The sequence below is a fragment of the Bubalus bubalis genome, chromosome 22 (assembly GCF_019923935.1).
Source record: "Bubalus bubalis isolate 160015118507 breed Murrah chromosome 22, NDDB_SH_1, whole genome shotgun sequence".
Classification (NCBI taxonomy): Eukaryota; Metazoa; Chordata; class Mammalia; order Artiodactyla; family Bovidae; genus Bubalus; species Bubalus bubalis.
Genome location: NC_059178.1, coordinates 9,676,848 through 9,696,111, shown reverse-complemented (window position 1 = coordinate 9,696,111; position 19,264 = coordinate 9,676,848). Strand labels below are relative to the sequence as shown.

At 39.6% G+C, this 19,264-nt stretch overlaps 1 protein-coding gene across 10 annotated transcripts in view; it reads left to right on the top strand.

Annotated features, from left to right (window-relative positions):
* Positions 1–19,264, top strand: part of DCC (DCC netrin 1 receptor) — a 1,367,203-nt gene that overhangs the window by 907,313 nt on the left and 440,626 nt on the right. The window lies entirely within an intron of this gene.

Here is a 19,264-nt window from a genome sequence, read left to right as displayed (position 1 = left end):
ATGTACATATACACATGCATCCCCTCCTTTTGGACTTTCTCTCACCCAAGTCACCACAGTGCCTTAAGTAGAGTTCCCTGTGCTGCACAGTATGTTCTCATTCTCTGTCTGTTTTATACATAGTATCAGTAGTGTATATATGTCAGTCCCAGTCTCTGAATTCCTCCCACCACCTCCTTTTCCCATTGGTGTCCACACATTTGTTCTCTACCACTGTGTCTCTGTTTCTGCTTTGCATATACTGCTGCTGCTGTTAAGTCGCTTCAGTCGTGTCCGACTCTGTGCGACCCCATAGACGGCAGCCCACCAGGCTCCCCTGTCCCTGGGATTCTCCAGGCAAGAATACTGGAGTGGGTTGCCATTTCCTTCTCCAATGCATGAAGGTGAAAAGTGAAAGTGAAGTCGCTCAGTTGTGTCCGACTCTTAGCGACCCCATGGACTGCAGCCTACCAGGCTCCTCCGTCCACGGGATTTTCCAGGCAAGAGTACTGGAGTGGGGTGCCATCGCCTTCTCTGGCTTTGCATATAAGATCATCTATACCATTCGTTTAGATTCCACATATATGCATTTATATGCCCAGTAGTGGGATTGCTGGGGCATATGGGAGCTCTGTTTTCAGTTTTTTAAGGAACTTCCATATGGTTCTCTATAGTGGCTATACCAGTTTATATTCCCAACAATACTGTAGGAGGGTTCCCTTTCCTCCACACCTTCTCTAGCATTTATTGCTTTTCAGAATTTTTGATTATGGCCATTCATCAAAATGACCAGTGTGAGGTGATATCTCATTGTAGTTCTGATTTACATTTCTCTAATAATTAGTCATGTTGGGCATCTTTACCTGTATTTGCCCATCTAAATGTCTTTTTTGGAGAAATGTTTATTTTTAGGTCTTCAGCCTCCCCCCCCCCCCTTTTTTTTTTGATTGAGTTTTTTATTTTTTTGACAGTGAGCTGCCTGAGCTGCTTATATATTTTGGAGATTCATCCTTTGTCAATTGCTTCATTTTGCAAATATTTTCTCCCATTCTGAGAGTTGTCTTTTAAGGTCCAATGCTATAAAACTCTTGAGGAAAAGATAGGACACTCTTCAACATCAATCATGTCAAGGTCTTTTTTGATGCACCTCCTGGAGTAATGAAAATAAGAAAATAAATAAATGGGACTTAATTAAACTTAAAAGCTTTTTTCACAGCAAAGAAAACCATAAACAAGATGAAGAGAAACCCTCAGAGTGGAAGAAAATATTTGTACGCATTTCTTCATGTTGACCATTCAGATTCGTGAGCATTTACACAGCCTCTGTCTCAGATGGATTATGTGCACATGTTTAGTGACTTTTATTTGAATTCTTGACTCTATCTCTGTTCCTCCTCTGCAGAGTATTTGCCTGCAACAATAATATTTGTAACTTTATTTTTAATTGTTCTGGAAATCAAAGCTAAGTTTTTACTTTGCTGTTCTTTTCAAATATAAAACAATACAAACAGTATATAACTGAGGATCTATGATGAATTCAACACTGTGGTTAACAGTTTTGTGCATAATATCTCTTCTATCTCTTTTTTCTTGCCATTGAAGTATAGTCAGTTTGTAATGTCTGTTAGTTTCTGGTGTAAAGCAAAGTGATTCATGTATACACACACACACACACACACATATTCTTTGTCATATTCTTTCAATTATGGTTTATTGCAGAATATTGAATATAGTATATAGTTCCCTGTGCTATATAGTAGGATCTTCTTATATCTTAATATCACCTTAATATAAGAAGTATATACTTCTTATATCTAATTATAATTACTTGATTTTTATAAACTTCACAGATGCAAAACACGACGAACCAAAGATGCTAACTAACTTCCCTTGAGAAAGTCATTCCTAATGTTGATTGTCCTATAAACCTCACTCTGTGCCTGACTGTTTTAATGAAAAGCCATTACATTTTTATAAAATGGTTTATTGGATATTTTGATGATTAACTCAGTGCTGCACACTTTGAGGGTCTACACAAAACTTGTTTTGAGAAAGAGATTCCCTGCTAAATTACAGCAACCTTATGTTTAGAAAGTAATAAGTAAAGTTATTCAATTGTTCCTTCTCTAATTGTTTCTGACCAGTTGCTCCATGGCTTTTGACCAGTTGAGTGAATGATTTCAAACTTTTCAATTTTCAAGCTGACTCACATGCAAATTAAATCCCGGAGATTGTTTGTGAAACTGGTGACTAGTGGTCTGAAATGCCTTTAATTGGTCACAGTTATGACACTTAACACTGATTTTACCATAATAGATACACGAGTAGAATTAAAAGTAGCTTTAGCTATTCAAGTCTAAAGAGCCATTTTTTTTTCACTCCAGATTCATGGTGTCTGATAATAGTGTAAACAAATACATTATGACCTCTTGAAAAAATAAACCATAATTAGTGTAGACTTATAAATAGTAACCCCATGATCACTGTTTATCTTATGCTTGCATCTCTTCTTGTCTGTGACACTCATTTGAACGAGGAACACTGTGTCATTAAGATATAGATTTGTTCTGCTGGGTCCCCCTTATTTCTATAAATTCAATAGGCTAGAAAAACTTTATCTTGGAAAACATGTCATAAACATGATTGACCATATTAGCTTTGCTTTACCATCAGGCTATTAGACCAAACCCTTTAGCTGTCAGAATCAATTCAGGATTTAATTAAATTGCCTCATGCTTGGACCTTTAAGAGGGAATGTCACAAGACTTTTCAGGTATTAACATGATGGGGTTTTTTTTGAAGCAGGTAGAAAGAAAAGAAAAATGGTGTAAGATAGCTACTTAAAAAATATTATATTGAAGTATAGTCAATGAACAATGTTGTGTTTAATAATTCTTTACGGCAAAGTGACTCGGTTATGCATATGTATATACATATATATGCTCTTTTTCATATTGTTTTCCTAAAGTAGTTACTTTTAAAGCTCTCATTTGAATATTTTCCATATTTTGCAGACATTAGCTGTTTCTGATCTTTCACCTTCCTGTCATTATCCTAAGTTTTATCTCCCTTTTGTGTGCACAAGTTTGTTAATGCCCCTTCTTCCATGTTTGGTGTTCAGTCATTTTCTTGTGAATTCAACAGCAAAAAAAATATTTATTACATGTCTGATATATACTAAGGCCTGTGCTGGACATTGGACCTCTCTTAAGGAGCCAATGGACATTGCAATCTGTCCTCATGGAGCTTATAGTCTAGTGTGGGGTCAAATGATAATCAAGAAACCCCTTACATGTATTATAACAAGATGTTACAATTACTATAAAATACAGGTGTGTGTGTGTGTATATATATATATATATATGTATGTGTATGTGTGTTAGTTAATTAGTCGTGTCCAACTCTTTGCAACCCCATAGACTGTAGCCCACTAGGCCCCTCTGTCCATGGGATTCTCCAGGCAAGAACACCAGAGTGGGTTGCCATTTCCTTCTCCAAAGGGAACTATAGAAAGAAAGAAAGTGAAGTTGCTCAGTCGTGTCTGAGTCTTTGTGACCCCATGGACTGTAGCCCACCAGCCTCCTCCATCCATGGAATTCTCCAAGCAAGAATACTAGAGTGGGTTGCCAACACAGGGATTGAACCTGCATCTTCTTCATTGGCAGGTGGATTCTTTTACTTCTGAGTCACCAGGGAATCCTCAGTATATAATATGCTGCTACTGCTGCTAAGTCGCTTCCGTCGTGTCCGACTCTGTGCCACCCTATGGACTGCAGCCTACCAAGCTCCTCCATCCATGGGATTTTCCAGGCAACAGTACTGGAGTGGGATGCCATTGCCTTCTCCCATATAATATAGCAGTGTATAAATAAATTGGGGAGTGTTGGGAGCATGTTTGGAATGGGATCAGATGCAGACTTTGCTGGGGAATTAACCTTTGAGCTGAGATCTGAAAGAGGTGCAGAAGGTAGTTGAGTGAAGTAGCGTAGTGATGGGTGAAGTACTAGTGATCTAAGACCAGGGAACAATTTGGACCAAGACCTACAAAGTCAGGGAGCAGGATCTTCAAGGCCTGGAGGACTGTGAGGATCGCTGGTGGTGCATGGCGGCCATGAAGGGAGATGGAAAGATGAGCAGTAGCAGTTCTCAGAGGCCCTTGCAGACTTTGGAATACATTCTAAATCTGAGCTCACTGGAAAAGTCTGTGTGCAGCCATCCCTATTAGGTTCTTTCCATGCCTTCTTAGTTGATTGCTCTTGAGATAATTTAAGGAGGCAGAGTTGCAGTGCCTTTCCTTTTTAAGCAGGACTGCCCATTCTTGAGAAACCATTCTTCTTTTAAATTTTCTGACACTAAATTCATATCTTTTTTTTTTTCTTTATTTTATTCTTTCCATTGCTTCCTTCCATTTTTCCTACCTTTAAGCATCATTTTCATGTCCAATCAAGGCCTTCATCCCTCCCAGCCATGACGGCAGTATTCCAGTAGCATATGGCCCTTTCCTCCCAGTTTTCTTCTTGCATCCATCTCATCTTCCTGTCCTTTCTCCTTGGCTAGAATTAAGTCCTGAGTTGCCATTTTGCTCATCACTTTCTTTACTTTCTAGGTGATGAAATTGTCAGTGATGCACATCAGGAATGTATCTGATGATTGGCTCTCAGCTGAATTTCACTTCCGGGAGATGCATGGGTAGATGAGGCTTCCTGTAGCCAGATTACCTTCCCAGGATGCTGTTTTTAAGAATTTTACCAAGAAGGCTGGTCCATAGTTTTTATACATGCTTTTGGTGTTTATTCTGTTGCTGAACTAACACTTTTATTTCTCTTCTGTCTGTTCTCAACCAGTTGCTTTCTATATTGTGATTTCTCCTTTTTAAAGTTGGTAGGTTTTCTTATAGATTTTCTTGTAGCTGCCTATTTTATGTACATTCAGGGTGTGGCTATGCTCTGAAGCTTAATGACACATTAAATGCCTAGGATTTGGAAAGATATGAGAAAACCAAGAGTAGGCCACACAAGAACCAGGGGACATTAACCATGTGTGGTCATCTCCAGTCAGAGTGCTGGGTGAGATGAGGATTCAAGTCATTTGCCAGGGTCTAAGGGTGAGAGCTGATAGGTAGCTAATCAGTACAGTATATGATTGAGAATGATGGTGATAAGATAATAAGATAATGATGAAAATGATGTGCTGCTACAGATATCGATTCATTTCCATTTTGTTTAACTTTTAAATTTAACTTTTTTTTTTTTTTAAATACAGGGCTCCCCTGGTGGCTCAGACAAAAAGAATCTGCCTACTATGTGGGAGACCTGAGCTCAATCCCTGGGTTGGGAAGATCCCCTGGAGAAGGGAATGGCTCTCTACTCCAGTATTCTTGCCTGCAGAATTCCATGGTTACTAATACACGCTCAGTCTCTAGAAGGCTGCGGTTAGTTATTCCAAATTAATGGGACAATTTAAAAGAAGCTTAACAAGTTAAAATCATAATGTGTAGTCATTTAATATTCTCTAAAAGGCTTGTCCAAGTTAAGGGTGAAAAAAATGTGCATAATATTGTACATAATCAAATACCAGTTAGCTTCATAGTCTATCAGGTTATAATTGGTGATGACAGGTATTTGTGGTTTTTCAAAACCTTTTATTCAATCTATAAATTTATTTTCTTTGGCTAGCAGACAAAATGGAAATTCCACCGGCTTTTTGAACTCTGTCCATTCTCATACCACACTTGGAGTAACTTGCTGTGCTGGTTCTGTAAGAACGCCATTTATTTGGGGAATCTATCTCTCTGTGGGTGCCTTTGAATACAGTGGGAGAGAAGGTCAGAGTCTGGACATTTATTCTGGGCCACTTACAGCTGCTTGAGTAATATGGTGTTCTCATCAGAATCATTATCATTTCTACTTTTAAATAATTGTTCCAAATGTATCGGACGGCCTGAAGATTTTAACTAATTTTCATTAATTACATATCTTGAAAAACATATATATGTTTGTATATACACATGTATAATTTCAAAGTTTAAACCAATGATAAGCCACTCTATTTTAAGCAGTAATCCAAATTATCCAGGGAAATAATTTTTTTTTGTCAACCATCTGGTACATAGTAATTTGCTGAAATGCCAAATATTTATGGATTTTACTGCAACAATACTTTCTGTGATGGTAGGAACTTTATTTTATTATAAAGTTGCAAAATTGCACCTTTATTTTTTTGTGGAGCCTGTCTGCTCTCATTGACATTGTGATGGGTAACGCAGTTCATGATGACCGTCTGTCATAGAGCTGTTTAAGCCCTAAGGACACTTCAAAGCATCATCTTGGTTCTTACTCTGCCAAATATAGCTTGTATTTTCTTTGCTTGAAAAGTTCTTATATTAGGCCTTCACCATGCCTGGCAGGATACAGTCAGTGGGGTTGCAAGAGTTGGACACGACTTAGCGACTAAACCACCACCATATCTTCCCATGCCCTGAAACTGCATGTCCTCATTATTTTTCCCTGGTGATTTTCTTTATTGGTACTCACTCTTATAGGTCCTACCAATATTTACTGTGTTTAATGTTTGGCTCAAAATGGTCACAAAACAGCTCATCATCAGGGATTCTCCAGGACAAAGGCATTATAGCAAGCAAACAATTCAGTAGAATAATATGTCCTGGTATCACAGTTGCCTTCATTCCCAAGTCTTTGATTCTTGGAGCACCAAGCAGCAAGTCCACAACCAGGCCAATCCAATAGAGTTTGGACCACAGCCCCAAAATGCACACACAGACATAGTGATCTTTTCATATTATTATTCTGTAACTTGACATGTGAGATCCAAGAGAAGAACACATATCATATATAATAGGGAATGGATCAATCTACTGGCAGGGAGCTCGTGCTCTGGGAAGAAGAGGCACGTTGAACAAGTCACAGCAAGTTATTGAGTGTGCCCGAGAAGAAATGCATGATGTTCTATGAACTTAAAGAAAGGGACTTCATCTCAAGGGAGGGATGTTTGAAACAGACTTTAGGATGAAATGCCCTGCAATCAGATAGAAGGTCTGGGAGAATGGGAGAGAGAGGGAGGAGCAGGTTAGAGGTAGAAGCAATAATATGGGTAAATCCAAAGAGACCACAGAATGTTCCAGAAACATTCTGGACAAACTGGGGTTTCTTAATTCATAATTCTTGACTCATCTTCCTTTTAAGATCGAGGCATCTTGTTGAAGGTCGTTTCCTTGGTTTTAACCTTTGGGATATTGTTTGTGCCTAGAATTTTTGAGAAAGCAATAAAACATTCCTACAAAGTCCCAACTCTCCTTAGCTAATATACCAACTAGCTAGAGGAACAGCATAGTTAATGATGCAACTTTTACAAGCTTAGAAGTGCTTTGCTTTTATGTTGTTATTGAAAGTAGGTGACTCATTGTGGCAGGTATTTGAGGCACTGTATTGAGCTGTTGCTATGAGCAGTAAGTATATCTTCTTAGGCTTTAAACACAGGAAAGAATTGGAAGGAAATGCAGATATATTGGTACAGCGTGCATATTCTGGGCTGCTCATTGATTCTCCTGTTGATCTTATTCGCCCAACTATTTGTTTCAGATAAATATAAAATATGTGGAGAATGAAAAGTAGCACAGACTAACATCAATCGCTGAGAACTGTTCATTTTGAAATTTGTGTTTTTGGTTGCCATTGTTTTCTTGGAATGCTGGCATCATCCAGATGCTCAGGTCAGATGAGAGCATAAGTAAGAAAGAAATTGCTATGACTTTGGAGTTGACAGGCACAATTCCAACATGTGGAAATAACTGGGAAGAAAACCAAAACATTGAAATTCACAAATAGGAGCTGAAAATGAGGATCATGCTGTCTGCTTCAGAATTATTTTATGTCCAATATATTTTTTTTTTTTTTGGCAAATATGCCTGGCATTGACAAATTTAGGACACAAAAGATAAACGATGACTACTTGGAGGTCTCCCAGGAGCCAAAGTCTGGCAGGTGGTGGCTCATCACTCAGATGCTTTCAGTTCAACACATGTTAAATGGAGACGGTTTCAGCAAGGACGTGTTTAGAAGGATTCAGTTGGGTAAGAGATGCTCCCTAAAAGACTGGGCTGGTTTCTAGTTGTTCATGATCATCAGGATGGAACTTGTTCATACTGTCCCTCATACTTTTCTGGAATTGGCTAAACTTACACTTCCTACAGTTTGTTGAGTGTTCACTATTCAACAGGGTGTAAATCTTACCAGTGTTCCTTCTATCTACAGGTACCTTATAGATCTACATTCAATGGTTTTGAAGCTAATAAACACTGCAGGATAGAACCACTCTGATCCCTAATGTTACTAGTCCAATGTAAGGTTTTTTTGTTTTGTTGTTTAATTTGGATCGGTTGAATATTGGCAGGAATCAAATATATGACTTTATTTTTAGTTAATTTTTATTGGAGTATAGTTGCTTTGTAATGTTGTATTCACTTCTGCTGTATAGCAATGGGTATCAGCTATCAGTATACATAAATCCCCATTTTTGGGGATTTTCTTCCGATTTAATTCACCCCAGAGCACTGAGAAGAGTTCCCTGAGCTATACACTAGGATATCGCTAGTTATCTATTTTCTCTGTATGGCAGTTGTTCAGTCCTGTCCAACTCTTTGTGACCCCCATGGCCTGTAGCCCTCCAGTCTCCTCTGTCCATGGGATTCTCCAGGCAAGTATACTGGAGTGGGTTGCTATTCCCTCCTCCAGGGAATCTTCCCAACCCAGGGATCGTATGTGTGTCTCTTATATCTCCTGCATTGGCAGTTGGGTTCTTTACCACTGATACCACCTGGGTAACCCAATGTCATGTTAGCCATGTCCTAATACTTTGCCAACAAAGGTTCATCTAGTCAAGGCTATGGTTTTTGCAGTAGTCATGTATGAATGTGAGAGTTGGACTATAAAGAAATCTGAGCACTAAAGAACTGATGCTTTTGAACTGTGATGTTGGAGAAGACTCTTAAGAATCCCTTGGACTGCAAGGAGATCTAACCAGTCCATCCTAAAGGAAATCAGTCCTGGATGTTCATTGAAAGGACTGATGTTGAAGCTGAAACTCCAATACTTTGACCACCTGATGCAAAGAGCTGACTCATTTGAAAAGACCCTGATGCTGGGAAAGATTGAAGGGAGGAGGAGAAGGGGACAACAGAGGATGAGATGGCTGGATGGCATCACCAACTCAATGGACATGAGTCTGGGTAAACTCTGGGAGTTGGTGATAGGCAGGGAAGCCTGGCGTGCTGCAGTCCATGGGTTGGCAAAGAGTCAGACACGACTGAGCGACTGAACTGAGCTGAATGATCATGAACTCAACCTCTTTTCTCATTTACTTTAGTGAAGGAGATAGCTTTTATTTTTTTAATATACTGTATATTGTGCTAAGTGCATAATCCACAGATTAAAAGATACAAGCTATCTTAAAAATCAATTAATGATTTGATATAAATACATCTATTTGCCCCAATTTTTTGTAATAGTTAGCTTGCTAAAAAGAATAAGACCAGTCTTGAAGAGTGGTATTAGAAAGAAGATGAACGCACAAACTCAGCTCAACTGGGCTTAAAAATGCATCTTTCCTCCCAATATCTGGTAGTAACATCGGGACAGCTAATATTTCTTCCTTTCCGTCCTTGCATCTGTCATATCCTAATGACAACAGTGATATCTGAAGACAGGTTGTTATCACCTTTCACCATTTGCAAATCAGTCTTGTGAATCTCTGTTAATACTCATTATTCTCAATGCACCAGAATTTTCATTTTCCCTTTTTTTTTCTCTCTTAGTTGCATTATTTTTTTAGAATTATTGTTATTAAGGAATTTTTTTTGGAGGGGAGCCCTACTGTTTGGTGTGTGGGATGTGAGATCTTAGTTCCCCAACTGGCGATTAAGATTAAACCCAGGCCCTTGGCTCTGAGAGCGTGGAGTCCTAATCACTGGACAGCCAGGGTGTTCCTAGGAAATTATTTTAAAAAACTTGTTTAAGTCTGCTTAAATATGTTTTCAGAAGAAAGGGGAGAGAAAAAGAGGCAGGAATGAGGCATGGGGCTCTCATGATCTCTTTCAGCTGAGATGACGTGCCTCTTTTAAGACAATCATTTTCAAATGTTTAGCTGTTTCTTCTTGCATTTACCTTTGTATTTCTAAATAATAGAAATAGCTGTTGTGCATAGCTGTTACTTTTAGATATTACACATTGATTTCTATTTTGGCAGATTAATGCTTTAATTACTCTGTACCTCACAGTTTTTCTCCTCCATTACTTTGTGTGTGTGTGTGTTTCATTTTAAATTGGGGCATAACTAACAGCAACAAAATGCACTTAAGTGTTTAGTTCACTGAATTTTGACAGCTATATACACTTATGTGAAGTGTTAGTCACTCAGTCGTGTCTGACTCTTTACGACCCCAAGAACTGTAGCCTGCCAGGCCTGTCCATGGGATTCTCCAGGCATGAATACTGGAGTGGGTAGCCATCTTCTTTTCCAGGGGATCTTCCCGACCCAGGGATCAAACCCAGGTCTCCCGCATCACAGGTGGACTCCTTACCATCTGAGCCAGCAGGAAGCCATACATCCAAAATGTATTTATGTAAAATCATAAACTTCTTTTTAAGATATATTTTTTAATCTGTTGATTGTGCCATATGCTTATGTAACTGCCACCCAAAACAAGTTGTAGACTTTTATCCCTCCAGGGTATTCTCTCATGGTTTTATGCCCTAAGTTTTTCTCCCCTTCCTACATACCTGTGCCATTATCTGATTTCTAACACCATAGACTAGTTTTGCCTGCATTTAGATTTTGTATGTGTGCATGCTATCTGTTCAGTCATGTCCAACTCTTTGCAACCCTATGGACTGTAGCCTGCCAGGCTCCTCTGTCCATGGGATTCTCTAGGCAAGAATACTGGAGTGGGTTGCCATGCCCTCCTCTAGGGGATCTTCCCAACCCAGGAATCGAACCCACGTCTCCTGTGTCACCTGCATTGGCAGGCGGGTTCTTTACTACTAGCACCACCTGGGAAGCCCCAGATTTTGTATATGTGGACTTATACGAAATACTGCCTCTTTTTATCAGACTTCTTCCCCCTAACCTCATTTTTTGAGGGCAGTCCATGTTGTTACATATACCAACAATTCTTATTTTATTGCTAAATGCTATACCATTGGTCATAATTTGCTTATCTGTTTTTTATTGGTAGTTATTGGGATTCTTTTTTGATTTTTTACTGTTATCAATAAAGCTGTTGTGGACATTTACAAGTAGGTTTTTGTTAACATATTTATTTTCACTTAAGAATAGAGTTGCTAGACCAAAGGGGGTAAAGTGGGAGGTGGGATGAATTGGGAGATTGCGATTGACATATATATACTATTGATACCATGTATAAAGTAGATAATGAATGGGAACCTACTGTATAGCTCAGGGAACCCTACTCAGTACTCTATGATGACCTGAATGGAAAGGAAGTTCAAAAAAGAGGGGTTTATATATATGTATGGCTGATTCACTTTGTTATATAGTAGACTCTAACAACATTGTAAAGTAACTATACTATACTTTAATAAAAGTTCATTTTTAAAGAATAGGGTTGTTAGGTCATGTGGAACTCCAAAATAGTTCACCACAGTAGTTAAAAATCAAATACCATTTTATAATCCCTCCAGCTATGTATGAAATTTCTATCCATATTATTCAATATTTGCCATTTGATTTTTTTTTCTTTTTTCTTTTATTTTTAAACCTGAAACACTGTATTAGTTTTAGACATTATTTCTGATCTCTTTATGTGTCATCTGTATTTCCTCCAAGTTCCCTTTTACATTTTTTCTGTCTCTTTCATGTCAGAGATATTCCTAAAGATTCTGGAGTCCAGGCTACCAATGCAGACTTTAAAGTGAAGCACTAAATATCTTATACAAGCACTGTGTATGTAGGCAGGAGGATCAAACCTCACGCTTCCATTTAGGACAGTCACGTGGCCATCTATCTTCTAGGAGTAGTCTTCAAAATAATAGCGTCTTTTAGTCTTTACTCTGTTGTGGTTTGGATTCCCCAAAGAGAAATTCTCTTCCTTCTGCTTTGGATTTATCAGTCTGGCTCCTAGGTTTTGGAGCCAAGTGGGTGAAGAACTGTGGAACTTCTCCTTTCCAGTGTGCAGATTTGATTTAATCTTTCCATCTCCCATCTCACACATTATTCCTCCTCTTCTCTGTTACTTGGTGTCCCAAGTCCAGAGTTTTTCTCTTTTAATTGCTGCCCAGACTACACCTCTTTACTCCTACCCAGGTTGCCTGAGGACAAATAAGTTGACTGTGTTAGGGAGGGAACAGAGGGAGCTTGGTGTGCTTAACACAAAGTTTCAACAGTTCTCCTGCTTGAAGCCCATTACCTTGCCATGGGCCTTTCATAGTATAAGGTTATCTGGGTTCTGTGGGGTGAGTCATTTGCTTCCTGTGAATATCTCAAACACACTTTAGTTTACTCCTCCTCTGACCTGCTAAATCCTGAACCATACTGCATCCATCTTTTCTTCACCTTTGATCATACATGTTTTCCTGCCTTCCTAAGTGATAGCGTTTCTTCCTTGATTTCTATGTTTGGAGGGCTTAGTGTGGTGTTAATTTTTAAACTACATGGTTTTATCCAAGACATCCAGATTACTCTGTAGTTGAGCCTTGAGGGAGACTGAGTTAGAGGAAAAGTATAGTATTTGCCGATGGAGAGTGAATGTAGTGTTTCTGAAGATCTAAATTTAATGGGGTCACTCAGTTCATTGTCAAGACTACTTAAAAGACCGCTTTAGAAAATGACACAGAGCAACTTTAGAACTGTAGAACAGGAGTGGTACTCAATCTCTCTTCATCACCAAGAGGGTGTTGAGGCCAAAAGTTCAAACAAAGGATATAGTCATCTTCTAAAATATAAATGAATTGCAACACCAGCATACTGTGCTTGTCCTAACTTTGAAATGAAAATAAGTACATTCACAGTATTTCTTTATTCTCTCAAGAAGGCATTGAAAACCCATAATTATAGAATTTATTAAGGAAAAGTAACTAATAAATACTGTTAGAGAAGAATGCTCAGTTGAGGGATTGATAGGCAGGGGTCTTATTTTTAGATTGTACTTGGAAGGATGTCAGAGTTGTTATTCACTGACAAAGGTAAAAACAAGTTATAAATTAGCTCATTGGAAACTACAGGGAGAATCCGAGCTGACAAGCTATTGACATCACACGGGTAACCAAGGAAGGATGTGCCGAAGTGACACATGGGTGATCTGGCTGCAAGAGTGATTATTGATGAGCAGGATCGGGGAAAATTTCCTCCAGGTCTCAATCAACATGTATAGTCAAGAGCCTCTGACATGCTAGTCACTGTGTAGGCGATCAAGAAACTCAAGAACACCAGTGATTTCAAGAGAGATTAGTTTGATTGTAGAGGCAGATTCAAGCAAAGAGATGTTATAAAGGAATTAATGTGTGTGTGTACTCAGTCGTGTCTGACTCTTTGCAACCCCATGGACAATGTCAGCCAGGTTCCTCTGTCCATGAAAATTTCCAGGTAAGAATACTGGAGTGAGTTACCGTTTCCTACTCCAGGGAATCTTCCAAACCCAGGGATTAAACTCATATCTCTTGTGTCTCCTGTTGCTGAGTGCCAATTAAGTGATACAGATGCTAAGAACTACCTTAGCTCTGAAGAGACAAGTCATACTTAGATGGAGAATGGAGTCTATACGTAGGAGAAGCAGAATTTGCCATTACTCTTAAAAAGGAATCAACATGAATCAAAGTGGATGTTCTAAATTCTGTAAGTCTGTCAAGGCACTTGGAAGCATGGTATCCTCTCTGAGTTATTGTGGGGGTGTTTGTAGCCACATTATATTTTGGCGGAGATAAAGAAGCATGCAGTTCATCACTGTCTCATAGAGAGCACACTTTTTAGATACTTTTGTAGTGAAAATGTGTCTTCTTGCCCTACTTATGTGCATATTTGCTCATCTTTGGCAGCATGATCACAAAACTGAAGACTTCAGGCAGATGGAAGCAGTATCATATTCAATTTTTGTATTTTTTTTAAATAAGCAAATTTCCCAGAGAGAAATCAAAGTCGAGGAGGAGGCTAACCAGTGATGTGATGATAAGGAAAACATCCCTGATTTAAAGGCTTGACCAGTTTTCTTTGATGTGAATATAGTCACCATGGCCAGTCTCAAGCTACCAACTTGATGCTCCTGAATCCTGACGTGGGGACTGTTGAGTACAGCTGGCTGTCCTGAGCTGGTGGTGCAAGCTCCCTTGAAGCCATCAGACTTTCGGATCCCATGCAGAAAAACGCAGGCAGGGATGGTGTCAACATTTAAAGGTTTCTTTTTCAAGTCTAATTCTCCCTTGGTATATCATTTTTCCTCCTCAGATAGATAGTTATGGTGACAACATTATAAAAGTCAGAGATACTTTATCCCAATATGTGTCTTGTTCATTTAGGCTGTCAAATGCAATTTAGTTTGTTATTGATAGCAGTGCCTTGCTGCTTGAGTAGACACGTGGCAGGGATGTGAAGCGCAGAGAGGTGGCAGGACCGGATGTCAGCGCAGGTGTGCAGCTGTTTATTATGGACTCAACTTCTGATACAAGCCTGTCATTCCAGAGATGCTCTTCTGAAAATAGGGACTGTCATTCTAAAATCCTCCACGGACTGGCGCATGAGAGCTAAGTCGCTTCAGTTGTATCTGACTCTTTGTGACCCCATGGACTGTAGCCCGCCAGGCTCCTCTGTCCATGGGATTCTCCAGGCAAGAATACTAGAGTGGGTTGCCATGCCCTTCTTCAGGGGCTCTTCCTGACCCAGGGATTGAACCCATGTCTACTGCATCTCCTGCTTTAGCAGGCAGATTCTTTACCACTGAGACACCTGGGAAGCCTGGACAAATCAGCTATTTACCTGTAAATGTGTGAAGCAGAATAATCAAACAGTGAGTGATCATCTGGTTAGAGCCTCTTTTGCTAAAGGCCAAACAACTTTCTGTACTGACTTCCTTCTTCTAAACTTCCACATCTGTGGGCATCTAATAGCCCTCTTAGCTACCACGTGCTATTCATCATTTTCCCGCTTTCTCATGGGTTTCTGCTGTGCTGCCAGCCATCACATCTGACAGAGCCTGGACCAAAGTGCAGACCCCACTGTTCTCACTGATGCCCAGGAAGCTCCTCGAAAGATCAAGTTGGGGCCCCAAGCCATCCCAGGTATAAAACCATCCACACAAAGACAGCTGAATATAATGCCAATGCTGTAAATTCACATTATCCCTGAGACTTTAGTGGAAAACCCAAGTGTTGTTTAGCCCTGTTAGTTGTGTTCCTTCTTTTTTTCTGAGCGCCCTTTTACAAGATTCAGCAGTGAGTCCTTAGGATTTGACTGAACCCTCTGGGTAATGGACTCTATATGCCTTCTGTTTCTGAAATTGTCCACATGTATGACTTACTCCTTCTCTGGGGATATTATTCCTTATCCAGGTTTCTCTTTATAAGAATCTACCACTTAATAAGATCGTACCTCCCGCTCCGTACATCACACAGATTTTATAAACATTGCGGAAGAGATGAGAGAGAAAGCAGTTTCTCCACTCCACTCCACTTGCTTTCTTTCCAGTTAACAAAGGGAACAGAAGAACACACTGGTTTTGGAGCCACTGCCCTCCAAGACTTGTCCACGAGTCTCTAAATCTCCTCATATAGGGAACCACAAATTCAGGACAAATCTAGGTAAAGCCAGAGGTCAGAGCCAGGAATGAAGCCACAGTGCCACCGATGAAGAGCTGGGAAAGAGGAGTACAATTCAGAGTTCAGCTGCTGGAGTCAGGAGGAAATGTGACTTGGGGTGGAAAGAATAATGGAGAGGACAGGTCATGCACATGTCAGAGGTTGAGAGAGCATGTTCCTGGAGCACCAGCTCGGTTCACAGAGTCAGGCAAGGTGCGTGTGTGCTGTTATGAAAGGATTTATTATAAGCCAATCATACACAAAAATGGACAAAGGAGCAAGTTGAGGCTACCTGTCGCTTTCAAGTTTGAAAGATGTATCTACAGTGAATGATATTTTGCTGTGCTGCGCCTTTGTTAAAACATCAGCCTATGTGTTGACAAGGCAAAGGTGTGTTAAATATCTTTATGGATAGTCAGTCCAATAAAGCAGGACGTACACCTAATTATAGTCATTTAATGGTGGCTTTTCTGCTTTAATTATAGTTTTATATAATCTAAGCTTGATTTAACTGAATAATAATGAAGTAGCATATAGATGCTGAGTTTTCAGACCCTGTAGGCTCGTGAATTCAACTCTCAGTCTGAATGTATAAGCCTGTGTAAATAATATACATGCTCTTCATGAGTATCACTGTACTAGAGCTTCTCATTTCTTAAATATGGACAAGATTTGTTTCCCAGTCCTTGGAGATGCAGAGAGCCACAGAGCTACCTTGAGTGACTTGTTTTCTACCCACAAATCTGGATTTTGCTTATCCTGTTGGTGGATCAAAACCTAAGGGGCCCAGTGGACGGCTTATCTCTTAGTTCAGAATTTGACTCTAGGGTGAGAAGAATTAAAAGAAATTAAAAGAATTAAATTTAATTTAATTTAATTAAAGAAATTAATTAAAAGAAATCTTTTTTTTTGTGACACTTTTCAGAGTGTTAATTTTTCTTATAGCGATTTACTTTGTGCATGTACCTGACCTAGAGATTTCAAAGGAAAGACATACTAAACCCTGTTTCTGACCCTGTGACTAGCAATGGGCTTGCAGGAACAGAGTGACATTCTCCATCAGCGAATGTAGGTGACGTTTGCAGGCATTCGAGGCGACACTGAAAATCCTCTCCCTGTGTTTCCTGGCGGCCGATTCTTACTGCTTCCTGTCAGTGTTGCCCCTGTTGTCGCTTCCTCAGGACCTTTCTTCAGCACTAGTACTAGGTTGTTAGGGGTCTGGTGAATAGGCAGCGTGTCTGACAAGGAAAATAACACCAGGGACTCATAATTGCTGGCACCTCTCAGTCATTTGTTTTTGCTGGTTGAGGACGCGTTTGTGTAATGGCGTCTCCACGTCTGTCTGTTCACCAGACATGTTCCATGAGCCTCTGCTTCTTAGCATATTTGACTGAAATCAAACCTATGCCATTCTCTTATTTTCTTAGGCTGAATTTCACTGGTAGGGGGGACGGGGTCGGGGAGGGGCCAGGTTAGGAAAAAAGCTCCTTCCAAAGATGATGTAACTTGGCAACCTTAAGCTCATGAAATGAGAGGAGGGGAAAGATGAAATAAGAATATGGGAAGTCAGGATTCATCCTACAAAACACTCTTTCATCAGGGTTTGTGAATTAAAGGTCACATAGCAAGAAGGCCAGCTAAGATGTCATGTTTATTCTATGAAGAAAAGACAATGAAATATGGCATTTTGACTTTGACATCCCTCGTCTCAAGTCTGGATAAAATTCTCTAGGGGTGTAGGAATCATTTTTTGTGTCTCTACTAATTCTTAATCCATTCTTCCTCTCTTGATGTGGTTACAGTGAGGACTACTGCATGTAGGGCTGAGAGCTGAGTTTCATGTATTTTTTTCCTCCCCTGAACGTTCCCAAAGCTCTTGTGTTTATTTATATTTGTTAGCTTGCCTAAATGGGGGAAATAGTATTCAGCAATTCAAAGATGACTAAATGGAATAACAGATTTTCACTTCCTAAGGGAACATTTGAGAGTGATTGAATTGCTCTCAATCTACAAGCCATTCTTTTACACCATTTTCTACTTGACTAATTGATTATGACAGGTGTCATCTAAGCTCTGCTGCTCAAGCTGGCCTGATGCTAAGACAGAGGCAGAGCAAGCAACCTCTGCTGATGAAATAGAAAAGCTATTCATGGGTATTTATCTTATTGATTTTTCCAGTATGTGATGTCAGTTAATTACTGAGAGCCATTCACTGAATAAATATAAGCAGTCATTATGATTGTATTTTCGATTGATTTCTCTTTCCATACAAACATGATCGGTGATTTGTTCCTTTTGAGCCAAACAGAAATTGAACTCTCTATGGTTGTAAAATATATGTAAGCACTAGATACGAATATATGCCCATGAAGAGTAAAACTTGGTGTGATATAGATACAGGTGTGTTTGTGTGGGCAGAGAAGGAGCAACATACCTCATTATTTAAACACTATTTGGAGAATTACCACAGACTCGCCATGTCTCTGTTGTTGTTTTTGTTGTTGTTGTTCAGTCGCTAAGCATGTCTGACTCTTTCTGATCCCATGGACTGCAGCGCACCAGGCTTCCCTGTCCTTCACCATCTCCAGGAGTTTGCTCAAACTCATGTCCATTGTGTCAGTGATACCATCCAACCATCTCATCCTCTGTCATCCCCTTCTCCTCCTGCCTTCAATCTTTCCCAGCATCAGGGGCTTTTCCAATGAGTCAGCTCTTCGCATCAGGTAGGCAAAGGATTGGAGTTTCAGCTTCAGCATCAGTCCTTGCAATGAATATTCAGGGTTGGTTTACTTTGGGATTGACTGGTTTGACTTCCTTGCAGTCCACAGAACTCTTAAGAGTCTTCTCCAGCACTGCAGTTTAAAAGCACCAAGTCTCTAATAATATTAAATCCTTTGTGCATGAATGAAAAATTAATTTTTCTCAGAATATACTCTTAGGAGGAACTGAATTGATAATATCCATGATATATGTTGAATGTTGAGGTTCAAAAGGGCTATCCTGAAGACCGTTGACACATTCTGTAGTAGGCTTGGTGATCTCCTCTTTCCATGAAAAAGGTCAATACTGACCTTTCTGGAGTTTTGCATCTTGACCAACATAATAAATTGCTATAATAGTTTTCTATTTCTGCATAAAATAGTATCACAGACTTAGCAGCTTAAAATCACATACCTCCATTACCTCACAGAATCCATGGTCAGGAGTCCAAGAACAGCTTTGTTGAGTTTTCTATTTCAGGGTCTGACCAGGGTAAATTCAGGTGCTGGTCATGGTTAAGGTCTCATCAGAAGTTTGACTGGGGAATGGCCCATTTTCATGTTCCAGAGTTGTTGGCAGAATCTGTGTCTGTGGCTATAGGAGCAAGGGCCCCATCTTCTTACTTCTCATTACTCAGTGGCAGTTCATTTCTTCAAGGCCAGCAGAAGATCTTCTCCTTTCAGTATGCTAAGACGAAGCTTGACAGAATT